The sequence below is a fragment of the Rhinopithecus bieti genome, unplaced genomic scaffold (genome assembly GCF_001698545.2).
Source record: "Rhinopithecus bieti isolate Rb0 unplaced genomic scaffold, ASM169854v2 scaffold_30888, whole genome shotgun sequence".
Taxonomy (NCBI): Eukaryota; Metazoa; Chordata; class Mammalia; order Primates; family Cercopithecidae; genus Rhinopithecus; species Rhinopithecus bieti.
Window position 1 is genome coordinate 251,430 of NW_016813548.1, and position 8,972 is coordinate 260,401.

The window sequence follows — 8,972 nt, forward strand, 5'->3', positions numbered from 1 at the left end:
TAGTACTTTGCCCACACACAGTACTACTCCCCTGGGAAAGGACAGTACAATGCATCCAGAAGTTGGCACCTGGAACAAAGGAAACCAAAGTATGCCCTTTCTAGAGCTGGAGAGTTCCCTGTCTGCCACCTGTCACCTCCAGCAGCATGGACTTTATCCTCAGGCTTGCAGTCAGAGACCTGATTGTCTGGGGATGGGAACAGGGACCTACCCACAAGTGTGGAGCAACCTACGTGCCCTAGCTTGCACTCCTAGAAGCAGGATCCCTTCCCCCCATCCTCATCCCCTGTCTCTACCCCCACCCCAACCCCAGCCCCCACACAATGCAGAAACCACAGCCAATGTTGCTGCCACCAGGGTCTGGGGCAGGTGAACTGGAAGCTACTTGTCTGGGGCTGTGAGTGGCAACAACACCCCCACTGGTAGCTTGGTCTCTAGGCTAAAGATCACACTGAAGGGTGAGATCTCTCTTCTGTCCTTACCTCTGTGTGGCACTGTGACTGCTGCAGCCACTGAGAGTAAATAAGCCTAAGAGCTGCATGTCTGGTCAGTGGACAGTGACCATGCCCCTACTGGCAACACAGTCCTTCTGCTCAGGCATGAATACAGAAGGAGGGATTTCTCTCCTTTTCCACACAACTCTGTAGCCACTACTGTAGCCAGGAGTCTAAACAAATGCAACTGTAGAACCTGAGAGCTCCCTGTTTGAGGCTTTGGGCAAATCTCAATGACGTCAGGAGTATGGTCTTCCAGCTCTACTGTACATCCTGAATACAAGCTCCATACACACATCGTTGTGACCATTGATGCTGCTGGAGAATAACTGTACACTTCCCAGATCATAAAAGCTGCTTGCAGGGGACTGCTGATAGCACCTCTATTCATACCAACAGCAAGACTCCTGTGCTTTAGCAGGAGCCCTGGAATCAGATTTTCCACACCCACCGCAACAGACTTTTCTGCCTTGCCAACGATAACCAATATCCCTGCATAGCACCAGGGGCCTGAGGTCCAAAGAAATATAATTCTTCAGCAACAGATATCAATCAAAAGGAAATATGTGAAACCCTGGAAAGATAATTCAATTTTATATTCTAAAGAAGTTCAGTGAGATATAAGAAAATTCTGAAAACCAGTACAAAGAAATTTGAAAAACAGTTCAGAATATGAACGACAAATTTACCAATGAGATAGATATCACAGAAAAATGAAAATTCTGGAAATGAAAAATTCATGGAAAGAAACACAAAATACACTTGAAATCTTCCACAATAGGTCAAATCAAGCCAAATAAAGAATCTCGGAACTTAAAAACAGGTCTTTTGAAATAAGATAGCCAGACAAAATTCAAAATAAAAGAATGAAAATAATAAAGACTTAGTGACATGTGGGACATCATAAAATGGTCAAATTTACATATTATTGGTGTCCCAGAAGATGATGTGAGGAAAAATAAAGTGTTCAAAAACCTGTTTAATGAAATAATACATGAAAACTTCCAAAGTCTAGCAAGAGATTTAGACATCCAGATACAGGAGACATGAAGATCTTCAAATACATACAATGCAAAAAGATCTCCAGAGCACATTATAGTCAAACTGTTTAAAGTCAAATGCAAAGAGAGAATTCTAAAAATAGTAAAAGAAAAGCATCTAGTCACCTACTGCTATTCTGACATGAGAGTAACAGTGGACTTCTTAGCAGAAACTGTATAGACTAGGAGAGAATGAGATGATGTATTCTAACTAACTGCTGAAAACCAAAAAAAAAAAAAAAAAAAAAATTATACTGCACAAATTAAAGAGAAATAAATTATTTTCCAGACAAAGCCTGAGGGAATTTGTTAACATTATATCAGCCCTACAAAAAAATGGTAAAGTGACCCCTAAACCTGAAACTGAAAGTACTGCAGGTACCATCATGAAAGCACATGAAAATAAAAAACTCTTTAAACCAAGTACACAAATAAGGAACAGAAAAGACTCAAATAGTACTACTATAGAAAACAAGCAAAACAAGACCAAATGATAAGAGAAAAAGGAATGAACAAAGAATATACAAAACAACCAGAAAACAATTACCGATGAGATAGAAACATAATCATGCATATTAATAATAACCTTCAAAGTTAATAAATGAAATTATCCTCTTAAAATATATAGGTTGGCTGAATGGATAAAAAACATAATTCAGTATATAATGCCTAAAAATATATATTTTATCTGCAAAGACAGATATACACTCAAAACAAATAGATGAAAAAAGATATTCTACATCAACAGAAAACATAAACGAGCAGGAGTAGTCATGCTTTCAGATAAAACAGGCATTGACTCAAAAATGCTTAAAAGAAGACAAAGAAAGTCATCACGTAACAAAAAGGAATCAACACAGAAAGAGTGTACAACAATTCTAAATATATATGCACCCAACACTGGAGCACTCAGATTCATAAAGGAAATATTACTAGAAATAAAGAGAGAGATAGACTCCAACACAGTAATAGTGGGACATTATAACATCCCACTCTCAGCACAAAAGATCATCTAGTCAGAAAATCAACAAAGGACATTGGGCTTAACCTTGACTTTAGACCAAATTGACCTAATAGGCATTTACAAAATATTTGATCCATAACTGCAGAATATACATTATTCTCATCAGCACAAACAAAACTCTCCAGGACAGGCCATAAACTAGTCCACAAAATAAGTCTCAGCAAATTTAACAAAAATGAAAATCACATCAAGGATGTTCTCAGACCACAATGGGATGAAACTAGCAATCAATACTAGAAATAAACAGAACTTTGAAAATTATGCAAATACATGGCAATAAAACAGTGTGGTTCTGAACAACCTTTGGGTTGAGAAAGAAATTAACGTGAAAATGAAAGAAAAATTTGAAGCAAGTGAAAATAAAAGCAAAGCATACCAAAACCTGTCAGATACAGCAAAAGCAGTGTTTATAGGAAAGTTTATAGCAACAAATGTCCACTTTAAAAAACAAAAAGATTTCAAATAAACAATATAATGGTGCACCTCAAGAAGCTAGAAAAGGAAGAATGAACCAAATGCCAAATTATCAGAAGACAAGAAGTAATAAAGATGAGAACAGAACTAAATGAAAGAGACTTTAAAAAATAAAAAAGATATATGAAAAAAAAATTTGGTTTTATGAAAGCGTAAACAAAATTGTTAAACTGCCAGCTAGACTAACCAAAAAAAGAGAAAAAAATCAAATAAACAAAATCAGAAATGAAAAAACAAACATTACAACTGATACCAGAGTAATATTAAAAGATCATCAGTAACTATTATAAAAAACTATATGCTAACAAACTGGAAAACCTAAAAGAAACGAATAAATTCTTGGAAACCTGCAATCTACCAAGATGGAATCAGAAAGAAATAGAAAACCTGAACAAACCAAGGATGAGTAAGAAAATTAAATTATTAGTAAAAATTCTACCAACAAAGTAAAGACCAGGACCAGATGAATTCATTGTTGAATTCTACCAACTATGTAAAGAATAACTAATACCAATCATCTGGAAATAATTTCAAAGAATTGAAGGTGAGAGAATTTCCCAAATTTGGTGAAGCCATCATTACACTAATACCAAAACCAGAAAAGAAGGCAACAAAAAATGAAAACTAAAGGCAATATTGCTGATGAACATAGACACAAAAATCCTCAAAAAATACTAGTAAAACAAATCCAACAGCACATCTGAAAAATAATACACCATGAGCAAGTGGGATTTATAACAGGGAATGCAATGATGCCTTAACATTCTTGAATCAATAAAGATGATACATCACATCAACAGAATGAAAGACAAAACGCATATGATCAACTCAATAGATACAGAAAAAGAAAATTCAATATCCCATCATGATGGAAATTCTCACCAAACTAGGCAGTATATCCTGTATCTGATATACTTTGAATAATTGTCCCTGGCCAAATCTCATGTTAAATTGTAATCCCCAATGCTGGAAGTAGGGCAAGATGGGATATATTTAGATCATAGAGGCAGATAACTCATGAATGGCTTAGGCCATCTACTTGGTGATAAGTGAGTTCTCACTGAGTTTACATGTGATTTGGCTCCTTAAAAGTGTGTGGGACCTCCAACCCTCACCCTCTCTCCGTTGCTCCTAATTAAACCTCTTTTCTCTTTAAATTACCTATAAGTGCTCTTGCCCAATCTGACCCCACCCATTTTAGTTCCTATTCCGTGGCTGAGTGGGAGCACAGACCACATGCACTTTATGATTCAGTCAATTGCCAGAGGCAACAGAGAGCCTCTCCTAGTAAACAAGGATCAAGTATATACCCATAAATGTTGGCTGCAGCTGGCTCTTAACCTTAAGCACCATCTACTGGCCTGAAGGTCAAACCAATATAAAACCTACAAACAGGAGTACATAGAAGCAAAGGCAAAAGATTCTACCCAACATTCTCAAGAATCACATTCCACAGATAGGTGGAAAAGGGAAAGGGAAAGAAAAAATATCTATATTATAGGGAAATAAAGTAAGAAAACAAATTCTATCTGCATGAAAATAATTACAAAATTAAAAGTGTTAGTGGCTCCAGATGAGAAGAAACAGTACAAGAATTCTAGCATCATGAAAACTGTGAATGTAGTGACACCACCAAAGGATTACACTAGCTCTCTAGCAATGATCCCTAACCAAAATGGAAACACAGAAATGACAGATAAAGAATGCGATGCGTGGATTTACTAAGAAGCTCAATGAGATTCAAGACAAGATTGATAATCAACACAAAGAAACCTCTAAAGCAATGCAAGAAATAAAGAATAAGATAAGCATATTAGAAAGAAGTTGCTTATCAATCAAAGCTTCCGGAATTCAAAAACTCACTTAGGGAATTTCAAAAGCTTTATCAATAGGCTAGAGCAAGTAGAAGAAAATTTTAGAGCTTGAAGAACAGTCTTTCAAACTAATCTAGGTAGAAAATAAAATAAATAAATTATAGGAAAATAATAAAGTCTTAAAAAAAATATGAGATTATGTAAAGTGACCAAATCTACGAATTATTGGTATTTCTGAGAGAGAAGGAGAAAAAGTAAACAACTAGGAAAACATATTTGAAGGAAAACCCGAGAACATTTCCCTAATCTTTCTAAAGAGGTAAACATCCAAAGACAAGAAATCCTAAGAACACATGTAAGATAATATAGACAATGAATATCACAAAGGCATATACTCACCAGATTGTTCAAGGTCAACACCAGAACAAAATATTAAAGATACTTAGAGAAAAAGTGTTGATCATGTACAAAGGGAACCCCACTGGGCTAACAGCAAATTTCTCAGTACAAGTTTCTTTTCTTTTTCAAGCCAGAAGAGATTGATGGCCTCTTTTTAGCATTCATACACAAAAGAAATTCCAATCAAGAATTTCGTGTCCCATCAAACTTCACTTTCTTCACAAATAAGGAAGAAATGAAATCTTGTCCAGACAAAGAAAATTCTGTACCACTAGACCAGTTATATGAGAGCACATTAGGGAGTTCTAAATAGGGAAATGAAAGAATAATACCTGTTACCACAAAAACACACTTATGTACATAGTCCACAGATCCTATAAAGCAACTACATGATAGAAACTACAAAGCCCGGGGGCTGGCCAAGATGGCCAACTAGAAGCAGCCAGGGTGTGCCACTCTCACAGAGAGGAACTGAAGGAGTAAATACAGCACCTTCAGCTGAAACATTCAGGTATCTGCGTTGAGACTAATCAAGGAAACAACTTGACTCAGGGAGAATAAAGAAAAGCAAGGCAGGACAATGCAGCACCTCGGAGCAAGGGCCACCTCCTCAACTCGGGGAAGCAGTGAGTGAATGAACAATGCGGGGAACCCACGCTTCTCCCACATGTCTTTGCAAGCCTTGGATCAGAAGATCCTGTCGTGAAGGCCCCCACCAGGGCCTTCAGTATGACACACACAACTAACGCGGAGTCTTGTAGAGCTGCCACTCAGGCACATTCAGAAGCGTAGGTATCTATGATTTTCCGGCTGCTTGGCAAAAGCAGCTGCAAGTCTGGCAAAGTGGGAGGTTAGACCCGCCAATACATACCCATGGGAAAGGGGCCGAATCCAGAGGCCTGTGTCCATGGCGCCCCACAGGATAAGACCCACTGTGTTAGAACGCCAACTAGCCACGTGCAGCAGCGTTACAGCTCCCTGAGACAGAGCTTCCAGTGGGAGGGGTGGGCCACTATCTTTCCTGGTGTTTGTTGTTTATTATTATACTTTAAGTTCTACGATACTTGTGCACAACGTGCAGTTTTGTTAGATAGGAAGAAATAGAAATCCTGAATAGACTAATATTGAGTTCTGAAATTGAATCAGTAATAAAAAATCTACCAATGATAAAAAGCTCCAGATCAGATGGATTCACAGCTGAATTCCACCAGATGTACAAAGAAGAGCAGGTACAAAATCTACTGAAATTATTCCCAAAAAATCAAGCTTCAGGACTTCCTCCCTAATTCATTTGGCCTGCAACATGAACATTCTTTGTGTATAAAAATGATACTAATTTTTGTACATAGATTTTGTATACTGAAACTTTATTAAAATTGGTTATTGGTTCTAGGAGCCTTTTGACAGTGTCTTTAAGGTTTTCTAGGTATATAATCATATTGTTAGTTAAGAGAGATAATTTGACTTATTTTACTATTTGGAAGCCTTTTGCTTTTCTGTCTTGTCCGATTTCTCTGACTAGGATTTCCAGTACTATATTAAAAAGGAGTGATGATAGTGGGCATCCTTGTCTTGCTATTATTCTTAAGGGGGATGCTTCCAGCATTTCCATGTTCAGTATGATTTTAGCTGTGGGACTGTCATAGATGACTCTTATTGTAATTACATTGAGGTATGTTCTTTTGATACTCAGTTTGCTGAGAATTTTTATCATAAAGGATGTTGAATTTTATTCAAATCAAGAATGCAGTCCCATTCATGATTGCCACAAGCAAATAAAATACCTAGGTATGGGTATTTCTCTACAAGGATCACTATAAAACACAGCTGAGAGAAATCATAGACATGTAAATAGAAAAACATTACTTGCACCTGGATTAGAAAAAATCACTATCATTAAGTGGCCATAGTGCCCAAAGCAATATAAAGATTTAAGACTATTTCTATCAAACCTCCAATGTCATTTTTTTATAGAATTAGGAAAAACTGTTTTAAATTTTGTATGAAACCAAAAACAAGCCCAAATAGCCAAAGCAATCCTAGGCAAAAAAATAACAAAGTTGGAGGCATCACATTATCCAATGTCAAACCATACTGTAAAGCTACAATCACCAAAACAACGTGTTACTGGTACAAAAAAGAGTCACATAGATCAAAAGAACAGAATAGAGAACTTAGAAATAAGGCCAAACACCTACAACCATCTGATCTTCTTCAAAGTCAACAAACATAAGCAAAGCAAAAAGGACTTTCTATTCCATAAGTGGTGCTGGGATAACTGACTAGCCACATGCAGAATAATGATACTGGACACACGTCTTTCACCATGTACAAAAATTAACTCAAGATGGATTAAGAATTTAAATTTAATGCCTCAATCCGTAGAAATCCTAGAAGAAAACTAGGGAATACCATTCTGGACAAAGATAAAGAAAAGAAGTTTACTTAGCATGAAGTTTACTTAGCTCATTGTTTTCAGGCTGTACAAGCATGGTGCCAGCTTCTTCTCTACTTCTGGTGAGGACTAAGGAAGTTTTTGATCATGGCAGAAGGTAAAGTCAGAGTGGGCATATAACATGCAGAGAGAGGAAGCAAGAAAGAGAAGATCAGGTACCAGGCTCCTTTAAACAAACAGTTCTTGCGTGAAATAATAGTGTGAGAACTACCTTATCACCAATGGAGTGGTATTAAGCCATTCATGAAGGCCATGAGCCTTGGCAAATAATTCATTACTGATTCCTCAAAAGCAATTGCATCAAAAACAAAAATTAACAAGTAAGAACTAATTAAAAGAAAGAGCTTATGCACAGCAAAATAAACTGTCAATAGAGTAAACAGACAACCTACAGAATGAAAGAAAATATTCACCACCTTTGTGTCTAGCAATGGTCTATATTCAGAATCTATAGAAAACTTAATCCAAAAAGCAAAAAACAAACAACCCCATTAAAAACTGTACTGGGCTTAATACCTGAGTGATGAAATAATCTGTACAACAAACCCCCATGACAGTAGTTTATCTATGTAACAAACCTTCACATGTACCCCTGAACCTGAAATAAAAGTTAAAAACAAAAATAAAGTCTCTAAAAAAAAGTGCACGAAGAACATCAGATATCATCTCATACCAATCAGAATGGCTACTTTTTTTTTTCTTTCTTTCTTTCTTTTTTTTTTTTTTTGACAGACTCTCGCTCTGTCTCTTAGGCTGGAGTGGCATGATCTCAGGTTGCATGATCTCATGCAACCTCCACCTCCCAGGTTCAAGCAATTCTCTGCCTCAGTCTCCCTAGTAGCTGGGATTACAGGTGCCCACCACCACACCCAGTTAATTTTTCTATTTTTAGTAGAGATGGGGTTTCACCATGTTGGCCAGCCTGGTCTCTAACTCCTGACCCCAAGTGATCCACCCACCTCAGCCTCCCATAGTGGTGGGATTACAGGCGTGAGCCACTGACCCTGGCCCAGAGTGGGCCCTACAAAACAAACAAGCAAAAAACAGATGCTGGCGAGGCTGCAGAGAAAATGGAATGCTTATACACTGGTAGTGGGAATGTAAATTAGGTCAGCCACTGTGGAGAGTAGTTTGGAGAGTTCTTAAAAAACTAAATAAAACTACCCTTTTATCCAGAAATCATTGACTTCACCAAACTAGCGTTTTCATTATGTTCACATCTCGAAATCCCTCTGTGTTTATATTGAAACTAACAAAATATAAAGGAAATGA